A 12,220-nucleotide genomic window follows, 5' to 3' on the forward strand; every position below is an offset into this window, starting at 1 on the left:
TTTCAGTGGTGATCCATGTTTCCCGTCAGCGCCAGGAAGTCGAGGGACTGGAGGTTGGCATAGGCTGGATGAAGTCAGCTTTGTTGGCAGCAGAACGGCAGTTCCAGAGGCTGCCTGCGACCTGAACTCCAGGTGAGGGGTGCGTGCAGGGACCACCAGGTTAAGAGAGGCAGCAGCCGCGGCAGGTGTGGTGCGTTTGTGTAGCCTGTGCAGAGAGGAGAGAACAGGGATAGGCAGAGGCATAGTTGACAGGCTGTAGCAAATGGCTACAAAAATGCAGAGGAGATCGAATGAAATGAGCTAACATCTGGGAGAGGAGAGAGAGCAGGGCCTCCCTCACCAAAAACTTCTACCTCAGAAACTAAAATTGTTTCACTGAACCACCCGAACAAAAAACTCTCCCAACTTCCACCTTTAGAAATCAGAATTGTTGTGAACCACAGCGGTTCAATGTTTAAAGGAATAGACTCAACCCACTTTATTCAGCTAGCTAACTATGACACCATAGCTAACTAGCATGCTAGCATCCAATAACACACAGTTTAACACACAGTTTAGCACCAACACTTGAGTCACAACAAACCACCAATAGTGTGTTAACTCGCTAACTAGCATGCTAGCATCCAGTAACACACAGTTTAGCACAAAACACTTGGTCACAACAAACCACCAATAGTGTGATAACACACTAAACAGATCATTCGTGGTCTGTGTCAAGTTCCTTTCATGACGCAGCAATGATTAAACGTTGGCTAGCTAGGACAAGTATATTGTATTTAGCTACTACAGTACAGTTAGCTGGACGTGTTGGGTAGCTAGCAATGGCCACTGTGTTGACTTTGTTTGAAGAACGGCTAGCTAGCTAGTATAATTAATTTAAAAGTTTTTTAAAAATGTATGTACCAATCGCAGATTGCCCATTAATGAATACATTACATTTCTCTTAGCCTGTGATTCGTGGTAGGTTTGTGGTGACGCAAGGCGATATGCAGGAACATAAAATGTAATAGGTGCGCTGTTCGAGAAGGATGCAACGTTTGCAATGTTCAGATATAAATAAGCTATGTAGAACAAACATGCATCACTGCATTTGCACTGCAAAATTGTCAAAGACTCCAGCCACCCTAGTCATAGACTGTCTCTCTGCTACCCCAACGGCAAGCGGTACCGGAGTGCCAAGTCTAGGTCCAAAAGACTTCTCAACAGCTTCTACCCCCAAGCCATAAGACTCCTGAACAGCTAATCCATGGCCACCTGGACTATTTGCACTGCCCCCCACCCCATCCTTTTACGCTGCTGCTACTCTGTTCAATTATTTATGCATAGTCACTTTAACTCTACCCACATGTACATATTACCTCAACTACCTCCAACTAGCCGGTGCCCCGCACATTGACTCTGTAACGGTACCCCCCTGTATATATAGCCTCCTACTGTCACTTTATTTTACTTCTGCTCTTTTTTTTCTCAACACTTTTTTTGTTGTTGTTTTATTTTTACTTTTTTTGTTAAAAATAAATGCACTGTTGGTTAAGGGCTGTAAGTAAGCATTTCACTGTAATGTCTGCACCTGTTGTATTCGGCGCATGTGACCAATTTTTTTTGATTTGATTTGATTTGATTTGACATGTAGAATAAGGAATCACATCGGCTCTATTTGTGGTATTTCTATCTGCAACGTTCGAGAACGTTTTCATACTGAACATGGCCCTGGTGGGTAACGCCCAGCGCTAAGGCCCAATAGTATTTATAATTTACAGAGGGAGCGAAGGCAACTCCAGACGTTCTGTCAATAGGACGGAGGGGGGAAAAGGTAAGAGACACCGTGCCGTGCATTGTAAATATGGAGACATGCTTTTCTATGGCAATGAATTAGTTGTATAAATTCACCATACTACAAATACATATAGGTTACTATATTGGTTTGTTTGTAGGCATATCCTATATGAATATAATCACTAAAAAGTAATTATTTGTGCCAGCTCAATATTATTCATGCGAACAAACAAAAAACTGCTTTTGGATGATCCAATACAATTAGAATAAAGTCGTGCAGATCGATAGGCTAAGCTACCCAGAGAGAAGTTAAGGAACTATATGCATGCCTAACAGCGCAATACCTGCTAGTATAGAGGATATTTGTTTAATTACTGTGACAGAGGTAAATGTGGTTATTATAATAAATTGTTAGCCTATAAATTCACTGTTGGATAACATTTATTAAAATAGCCAATTCTGTGGTGCTGGTTTTATAACGGGCATACTTTCAGTTTGCACACGACTGACTGGGGGACACGCCTTTCCTCTTATTGTCAATAAATGAAAGAAATTCACCAACACTGGAACACTGTCACACTCAAATTGGTTAGTAGCTTAATATGTATATCTCATCATTGTAATTCTACAAGCACTTGAACAGTGGGTGTGTGGACATAGTTTGTCTGTCAACAGGGGCAGAGTGGGACCAGAAATCTGCTCTGGCATTTCTAACATACCGGCCCATTTCTTTCCTTGAAGCCCCCTCAACAGACAATTTTTTCCCTCAAGGCCCCCACACTGGCCCATTTTATTCCTTGAGGCCCCCATTACTAACCAGATAATTAAAATTTTAGACAGGCCCACTAAGATAAAAATGGACCAGCCCATATGACATTTGCCCGAAAAGCCAGATGGCCAGTCAACCCCTGTTTGTCAACATCTAGTCTTGGAAATCCCAGACCTTATGGGAAACAGCACTATGTAGGCCTATGCATGTATGCAGCACTGTGCATGTCAGAATATTGTTAATGTGGGAGGCAACCCGTCTTCCTAGGAAGACTAGTCAACATCCAGTATTTTCTGTACCCGCACCCCAAATGTAGTGCATTTGGTAAATTTCCTGGTGACACTATAATTTGTATTTGTATTTAATCTTTATGTAACCAGGAAGAAACCCATTGAGACACAGGGTTTATTTTGCAAGGGAGACCTGGCCAAGAAAGCAGCAGCAGTCAATAAACATACAAGTGACTTTTCATAGCAGGTTAGGAATGCATTTTTGCTAACCCTAACCCTATAACACTTTTCCTAACCTTTACCTAATTCTCATAACCTGCTACGTTAATTATCCTAACCTGCTGCATAAGTTCTGCTAACCTGCTCTGAAAAAGTCGTAGCTGTATCGAAGTGGCGTGTTTTTAGGGAATCTCGGTTGTTTTGACAGTGCCGAAGGTGGAACTGTGTTAGAGCTGTCAAATCCACAAGCGGCTCCTGGCATTAGGTCTATACCTAAAGCGGACATTGCCTTTGGCTGCATGGAGTCAAATTAAGAGAAATCCCATTCAACCTTGTTTACAAGTTTCAACACTTGAATGTGAGATGTAATGTAATCTACACCTCGATTAGGCTGACAGAAATCCTAATTATTTCGTTAAACTATTTTCAATTTGAGCGTCATTATTTATAGCCTACACGTTCTCGTGAATGGGACGGGTGTGGCTTTCTGTGACAATGATCAAGAGCAGCCGCTCACCGATTTGACAGCTCCAACGCAGTTAGGTTACACAAACTTCCGACACCGCCAAAATGTCAGCTATGTAGCTGTCGGCTATTGCCGGTTAACACTTGATCTGACTGAATCTAGGCCTAAGGGGCACAAGTACATCTAGGTGAAGCGTATTTTGCAGACTGTTCCATGCTTCCGGTGCCCAATAGGAAAAGGCAGTCTTTCCTCACTCTGTAACACCCCTGGGGACTTTTAGTAGCAACCACCTAGTAGACTGTGTCTAGTAATTACTAGTTGTGAAGGAGAGCAGGCTACCAAGGTAGAGGGGGAGTTTAGTTTACCCAGAAGGGTTTTGTAGATTAACCACAGAGAATGATAGAGGCCTTAGTGGCCAAAAGGCTATTTTAGCATGGGCAGCACCATTGAGGGCTTCACACCATGCTTCCGCTATTTTAAAGTAGTCAACATAGTCAACTGGGTGGGGATTCCTATTGGTTGTAGCCTCAATGGCACTACCCATGCTGTCACAGACGCTATAATAGCACAGATATAAAGATGAGTCCTCTATTGATCTCTATGAGATGAACCACCATTTGATGCAAGGTGCAATGGTAGGTTAGCATTTATAACAAAACGCAAATATACATGATAAACAGTCTCTTTAACACAGAAGAGGCTGCATGCATATACAATAAGTCACCATAATCAATTACAGAAAGAAAAGTGTCTTGAACAAGCTTCTTTCTAGCCTCAAACGGGAAACCTTGTTACGCAAATAAAAACCCAACTATAAGCACCTTTCTGAAATTGCTCTATGGCATTGGCATTGTTAAGTAAAAAAGGTTATCTATTTTCCTTGATGGTTTTTCCAGTTGTTTGAGAAATTGCTCATTCACTTTGTGCAAAGCATGTCTTGATGAATGTCCAGAACTGTTGGCTTGTTCCACTTATTTTCACCAGACATGACACAGTTTGATGAGTTTCCACCCTATTGCCTTGCATTTCCATTACTGCAGTCCAATGATGCAATTGAGAAAACTACTACCTAATACTGATTTTACACTTGATCTCATTTTAGTTGGAATTTCATTATTGTCACACCCCTGCCTAACCCCCGAAGTACGTAATTGTCCAAAGGTTGAAATGATTTGAATCAATGGTACTCTTCTACATCATAGAGATAGATTGTATTGTTTTTATGGTTTACATTTTCAATGGTAATTTCAAAATGTCATTATGATAGCACAATACTGAATTAATGAAGATCTTGTGTTTTTATGGACAAATATGAATGACCCAAGCAAATGTCTTTATTTCAAATTGAATACTATTTTCCTCAGTAATGACTGTCTCAGTCATCTTATGCTTGTCATACTGTAGGAAGCACGTTGTTCAACAATTTTTCTGCAGACATATTTTGGGAATGCAACTGCAACTGAGTTTTTCCACTTTACTAGTGAAATAGTCATTGAAATGATTAGCAATATCGAAAGGTTTTGTTATAAATTACCCATACATTTCAATAAACGATGGACATTAATTGGGTTTGACATAATTTATGGTACTCCAAAGTATTTTTCCAATGTGTGTTATGTTATTTATCTTGGTTTGGTAATATAATTTCTTATTTTTGTTAAGTTCAGTCACAAAATGTCTCAATTTACAGTATGTCAACCAATCAGCTGAGCAGAGGTTAATACTGTGTCATCTAAAATAGTTGTTCTTTGTACGGGGACAGTAAACACATCAGTGTGTCATACACATGTATTTATGGCTCATTTTAAAATAAAGTATTGTTTTTTCTCATTACAGAGCAACAAAGATGGGAAGGTCTTCTTGTTTGCGTGAGGCAACAGCTTTACTTGTGATAGGCATTCTGTGCTTGGTCATAATTTTTAGTAAAGAGGACATTCCTCCTGATGATCCCTCTAACCATGTCCACATAAACAGAATGGAATCAACCTATCAAAACAGACCTCAGAAACCAACCAGTGAGAGCGCAGGTGTTTTCACCTGGGGCCATTGTGAACGGAATGAGTCTGCGGCCAATGTGTCAGGGTTTTCCTCTCTGCCTGGTCACATCCAAGACTTCCTCTTCTATCGTCACTGCCGCCACTTCCCGATGCTGCTGGATGTACCTGATAAATGTGGAGGCCCTCACAAGTCTGCTGATGTCTTCCTTCTGCTTGTCATAAAAAGCTCACCTGTGAATTACGACCACCGTGAGGTACTACGGAAAACCTGGGCCAAGGAGAGACTGCAAAATGGAATGTGGATCCGCAGGATATTTCTCTCTGGAACAACAGGCACAAGCTTTGAGAAGCGCAAACTAAACAAGCTTCTACGACTGGAGAACCGTGAGCATAATGATATCTTGCAGTGGGACTTCAACGACTCCTTCTTCAACCTCACCCTGAAGCAAATCTTGTTCTTAGAGTGGATGGATAAGAACTGGGAGCAAATACTATGTCCCAGTCCAGGTTCAAGAGTCAGACTCATATCCCCCTTACTGTGGTGGAGGGGGCTTCCTGCTCTCTGGATACACAGCTATAGTCATTTACAAAATGTCCCATACCATTCCCATTTTGCCAATTGACGATGTCTACATGGGAATGTGTTTGGAAAAGGCTGGTCTTAGGCCAGAGTCCCATTTTGGTGTCAGAACTGCTGGACTGCATGTCCCCTCCCAGAAAGTGGACGCTTACAACCCTTGTTATTACAGGGAAATCATTTTAGTACACAGATTTCTGCCCCATCAGATATATATTATGTGGCATGGAATACATGAACCTAACTTGAAATGTGGAAATTTGCAAGGTTCACTATAACCCTTGAAATCAGTTCCCTGCTCAGGTTTATTTTTCCAGTCTTTTTTGATAAGCTAATACTGAGGTGTGATCTCTCAAAGCAGGTTTTATTCCTGCTGTATACCTGCAGCTGTTTGGACAATGCCGGATCTATTGACATATGCCAGGTTACTGTGAAATTTGACAGCTGGCATTGTTATTAATGTAAATGATTGACAACACATTATTGATTTATAATTTTCCCCAAAAAAGGGGTAGACGTGTATACCTGTCACGATGCATCCCTTTTATTTATTATACTTTAAAGGGCAATTGATGTCCATTTTGTTTCACTCTTTCTTTCCACTGCCGTCTGCTTTTTTGTTTTTGACCTTTTATCTGAACACTTTGCCTAGTGTAAACCACAGTGCCTCTGGAAGACCTTACCACCCACTAAGCTCAGAACAAATCTGAAGATCAGATAGCAAACTGTTGTGGTTGACTGCAAAATAGCAATATGTTAGACAGGGCATTCTTTGTCTTTAGGCAGTCTCTGTTTGTTCTTTGTAAATGTTTTCTTGAAAATGTTCTCTTTTTAAATTAATAATCAGAGGATGAATACCTGTGTGTCTTTCTGTGAATCTAATGCTGACTGCATGTTTATAGAATATAATTTTATATCCATTTGTGTAACAATGTTGTTGCAAATTGCATGTGTGATTTATTTATTTTTAATCACACACTCACATTCTCTCACACACACACACACACACACACTTTTCAGGCTACTTGATGAGCTTCCCTGGTGTTTTCCAGAACTTTCCAATTATGAAATGATGATGCATTTCAGTCACTTACTGATGCAAATACCCTATAAATTGTTACACCTTTCCCGTTTTTCAAGTCATTTGACATCTTTTCTTATTAGCCTTATAAACATAGAAACAATGTTTAAAAATGCCATAACTGTTTCTGTAGCAATATACTTGATCTTAAACCACTATTGTTTGTTAGTGTCAGAGTAAAATGTCATTTCGGTAATTTGTGTGGTATTAAAAAAGATCTGTCTAATGTCTCCAGTCATGTAAAACTACGTACAATTGCATGAAATAATTTGATAAAAAGGCCATTCTTTCCCAGACCCGCTAATAATAGATGCATGCAATGCTTTATTATAAAGGTGATTTTTGGGGGGTTTCCAGGTTCCCACTTCATTGATATTGCAATCTAACCATGACAGAATCAGATCAGTGATTAAAAGAAGGTAGGCACAGTAGCACAATCATTCATTGATGCTGTTTTGAAAGGACACTAACTATTCAATGACATTGAGTTACCACTGAACATGTATCTAACTTGAATATTTTCCTTATGTTCATTTTCAACAAATTGGTTTATTTGAATGGATTAGGGACGTATACAAATTAACATTCGAAACAGGTATTCAATACAATGCATCATAGTTTAAGCAAGTTTTCAACGCTATTGATAGAGGAATTATGATTATGACTAAAATTGTTACCCCCAATACTGATGATGACTGTGTGAACTGTGTTAGGGTTATCATTATAAACCCACTAACAGAGGGGGGGAGTTAGAAACTGCTGAGACAAACATTCCAGGATGAAGGGGACTGAGAAACTGGTTAAAGGCCTCCTAAAGGTGGGCGGAGCAAAGTGCCTTTGTGTGAAGTGGTATAAAAGCTGTATATGTGTTTTTTGGCGGCAGAGCTCTCCATGATTAAACATACAGATCATTCTTGCTGGTTGTGGACCTTTGTTTAATTCATGATTAAACCAGAGCCTTACACCCTCTGGGAATTATTCAGAGCATTAAGTTTGATTAATTAGAGATAGAAATTCTCGTGACAGCTATTTGTGATACAATTTGCAGATTTTCCATGGCCACCCATGACTGGTTCTTGGTCCTCCCTACACCCCCTCCCCCATTAAAACATTTATAGAAATGCCCCTGCACCTTATCACCTTCTTTATGTATTGAAGTAGAGAGGTATTGTTGTTAAAATAACTGTTTCAAAAGCCACATTTATACAGTGCCTTCGGAAAGTATTCAGACCCCTTGACTTTTTGAACATTTTGTTACGTTACAGCCTTATTCTAAAATTGATTAAATTGTTTTTTTCCCCTCATCAATTTACACATTAGAGGCTGCTGCTGCCTATTGAAATCACTGGCCACTTTAAGAATGTTTACATATCTTACACTACTCATCTCGTATGTATATACTGTATTCTATTCTGTAATATTCTACTGTATCTTAGTCCATGCCGCTCTGTCATTGCTTGTCCATATATGTATATATTCTTAAATTCCATTCCTTACTAGATTTGTGTGTATTGGATGTTGTAAAATTGTTAGACATTACTTGTTAGATATTACTGCACTCACTGTCGGAGCTAGAAGCAAAAGCATTTCGCTACACCCGCAATAACATCTGCTAAACACGTGTATGTGACAAATACAATTTGATTTGATTTGAATACCCCATAATGACAAAGCAAAAACAGTTTTTTTGACATTTTTGCTGAAATATTACATTTACATAAGTATTCAGACCTTTTACTCAGTACTTGAAGCACCTTTGGCAGCAATTACAGCATTGAGTCTTCTTGGGTATGACACTACAAGCTTGGTACACCTGTATTTGGGGAGTTTCTCCCATTCTTCTCTGCAGATCCTCTCAAGCTCTGTAAGGTTGGATGGGGAGCGTTGCAGCACAGCTATTTTCAGGTCTCTCCAGAGATGTTCGATCGGGTTCAAGTCCGGGCTTGTCGGGACTTGTCCCGAAGCCACTCCTGCGTTGTCTTGGCTGTGTGCTTAGGGTTGTTGTCCTGATGGAAGGTGAAACTTGGCCCCAGTCTGAGGTCCTGAGCGCTCTGGAGCAGGTTTTCATCAAGGATCTCTCTGTACTTTGCTCCGTTCATCCTGACTAGTCTCCCAGTCCCTGCCACTGAAAAACATCCCCAAAGCATGATGCTGCCACAACCATGCTTCACCGTAGGGATGGTACCAGGTTTCCTCCATACGTGACGCTTGGCATTCAGGCCAAAGAGTTCAATCTTGGTTTCATCAGACCAGAGAATCTTGTTTCTCATGGTCTGAGAGTCTTTAGGTGCCTTTTGGAAAACTCCAAGTGGGCTGTCATGTGCCTTTTACTGAGGAGTGGCTTCCGTCTGGTCACTCTACCATACAGGCCTGATTGGTGGAGTGCTGCAGAGATGGTTTTCCTTCTGGAAGTTTCTCCCATCTTCACAGAAGCACTCTAGAGCTCTGTCAGAGTGACCATTGGGTTCTTGGTCACCTCCCTGACCAAGGCCCTTCTCCCCCGATTGCTCAGTTTGGCCGGGCGGCCAGCTCTAGGAAGTGTCTTGGTGGTTCCAAACTTCTTCCATTTCAGAATGATGTAGGACACCGTGTTCTTGGGGACCTTCAATGCTGCAGACACAATCCTGTCTCGGAGCTCTACGGACAATTCTTTCAACCTCATGGCTTGGTTTTTGCTCTGACATGCACTGACATGGGACCTTATATAGACAGTTGTGTGCCTTTCCAAATCATGTCCAATCAACTGAATTTATGACAGGTGGACTCCAATCAAGTTGTAGAAACATTTCAAGGAGTATCAATGGAAACAGGATGCACCTGAGCTCAATTTTGAGTCTCATAGCAAAGGGTCTGAATACTTATGTAAATAAGGTATTTCTGTTGTCTATTTTTTATAAATTTGCAGAAAATTATAAAAACCTGTTTTCACTTTGTCATTATGAGGTATTGTGTGTAGATTGCTGAGGAATTGTTTTTATTTAATCCATTTTAGAATAAGGCTGTAACGTAACAAAATGTGGAAAAAGTCAAGGGGTCTGAATACTTTCCGAAGGCACTGTACCTGATGCAAACATGTGTCCTTTGTCCTTATCTTTTCCAAATTCTGTCTAACTTAGGTGTTTTGAGCAAAAGTGTCATTATTTTGCCAATAATGGGGGCCTCGAGGAAAAAATGGTCCGGTGTTGGGCCTCGAGGAAAATCATGGGCCTGTGTCGGGCTTCAAGGAAAAAAATTATCCGTTGTGTTAGAATTGCCAGGGCCGATTTTATGGTCCCAGTCTGCCCCTGGGTCAGGAAGATCAGATCACAATCAGATCACAATGCTATTTTAATCATCTACACCAGTCAAAGAATGTGGGCACAGTCAGAAAATAGACAAGATCAGGACAAAGGATGCATGTTAGCACCAGGTATAAATGGGGCTTAAGTCACCTTAAGTCATAAAATCTTCAGCTACAGATGTAGGATCTTAATTTGATCCAGTTTGCTACAGTAGAAAAATAATCCTGTAGCAACAGGAAATGTGAATTATTATGTGGAGTATAATTAATTGACATTTTTGTAGGGGTTGTTACATTTTTCGTAAGGAAAATCAAGTCTGAAATTTCACAGTGGAAATTACAAACTCCAGGAGCCTTTTTAAACCTCAAATACACTACAAGTTTTAAATTTCCTGCATTGCAGGAAAGTTCTCCTGCAACAGGGTGATCAAATTAAGATCCTACATTTGTACTCTGTCTGTTATACATTTTATTTTATTTACTTGACATAAAGGGCAAAATTGTTGCCTGAGGTGGGGATTCAATCTGAGGCACGTTATAGAGTAGGCCTACTGTCGACAATTAGCCTTTTAAAGGCAATGTTCCCGTGTTTTAATGAAACCAATGAACGTGTTCACAATCACTCTGAGCCAGTTGCACAAAGTACAACTAAGTAATTTGTGTCTATTTCACAATAAGCTGTGATAGTGTGTTGCTCTACTACTAGGATATCTATCCAAATTCTATTTTTGTAACTCTACAGCCTATACCCAGGCTGTGTTTTATGAAGAAATTCTAGCAAGTCCTTTGGTTTAATACCAGAGCATGTCATCATTGGCTAGATTAAATGTATGTTTGTTTAAGGATTAATTAAGTCAGCATGCACTGTAGGTGACGTCATATCTGTCTGCTTTCATCGTGAGCTGTAATGTTGACATATTCAAGGAAGAGGCATTTTCCAGTATAAGGAGTACCCTGCCCATCAAGTCATTCCTGATGAGGCATAGGTTTCTGCTGCTGCGAATGTCTTCGCTGGCACTCCCCTTACACGATTTGCCACCCTGTAAAGTGTAAGGGATCGGGGGTTGGCTGGGTCTAGACAGAGTCTGACACTTCCCCGATCTACAGAGAGGGGGAGTCATCAGACTCGATCTGGTTCACCTGAGTTCTGAGCACACCTGTCCGTAATTAGGGTAGGATATAAGGTGTGCTCAGAGGTTCAGTCGGTGCGAGGTATTGTTCCTTTGTGACTTGCTAAGCGTTTTGTTCCGAGAGAGAGAGAGAGAGAGAGAGAGAGAGAGAGAGAGAGAGAGAGAGAGAGAGAGAGAGAGAGAGAGAGAGAGAGAGAGAGAGAGAGAGAGAGAGAGAGAGAGAGAGAGAGAGAGAGAGAGAGAGAGAGAGAGAGAGAGAGAGAGAGAGAGAGAGAGAGAGAGTTTGTTGTTTTGATTAACCGTGTATCCGACCTGTGCCTTGTTTGACTCCCCGAATTGCTTAATCCTCTGCTTGTCTACCCCAGTGATTACCGTGCTCTGATCCTGTGCCTGTGCCCTCGACTACGACTAAGCCCGCTCCTTTGGTACCTCTGCCTGTCTATGCCTTGCCCGGTTTTGACCACAGCCCGCCCGACCACGATTAAGCTATACACCTGTCTGTACTCTAATAAAGCATCGCTATTCTGCGATTGGATCTTACCACTCTGTCCGAGTATTCATTACAGAATACCTCGCCCTTACCATGGATCCAGCGGAATTACAGAGGCGATGGGAGATACAGGAGAAACGGATGGATGAACTCCTACAGCTACTCCACGCTGGTGCGGCTGAAGGCACCACACCGAGCACGGTCA

At 41.0% G+C, this 12,220-nt stretch overlaps 1 pseudogene; it reads left to right on the forward strand.

Annotated features, from left to right (window-relative positions):
* Window positions 1-1,719: 1,719 nt before the first annotated feature.
* LOC121533639 lies at window positions 1,720-7,161 on the forward strand (annotated as a pseudogene).
* Window positions 7,162-12,220: the final 5,059 nt, after the last annotated feature.

Source organism: Coregonus clupeaformis, chromosome 20, assembly GCF_020615455.1.
Source record: "Coregonus clupeaformis isolate EN_2021a chromosome 20, ASM2061545v1, whole genome shotgun sequence".
NCBI lineage: Eukaryota > Metazoa > Chordata > Actinopteri > Salmoniformes > Salmonidae > Coregonus > Coregonus clupeaformis.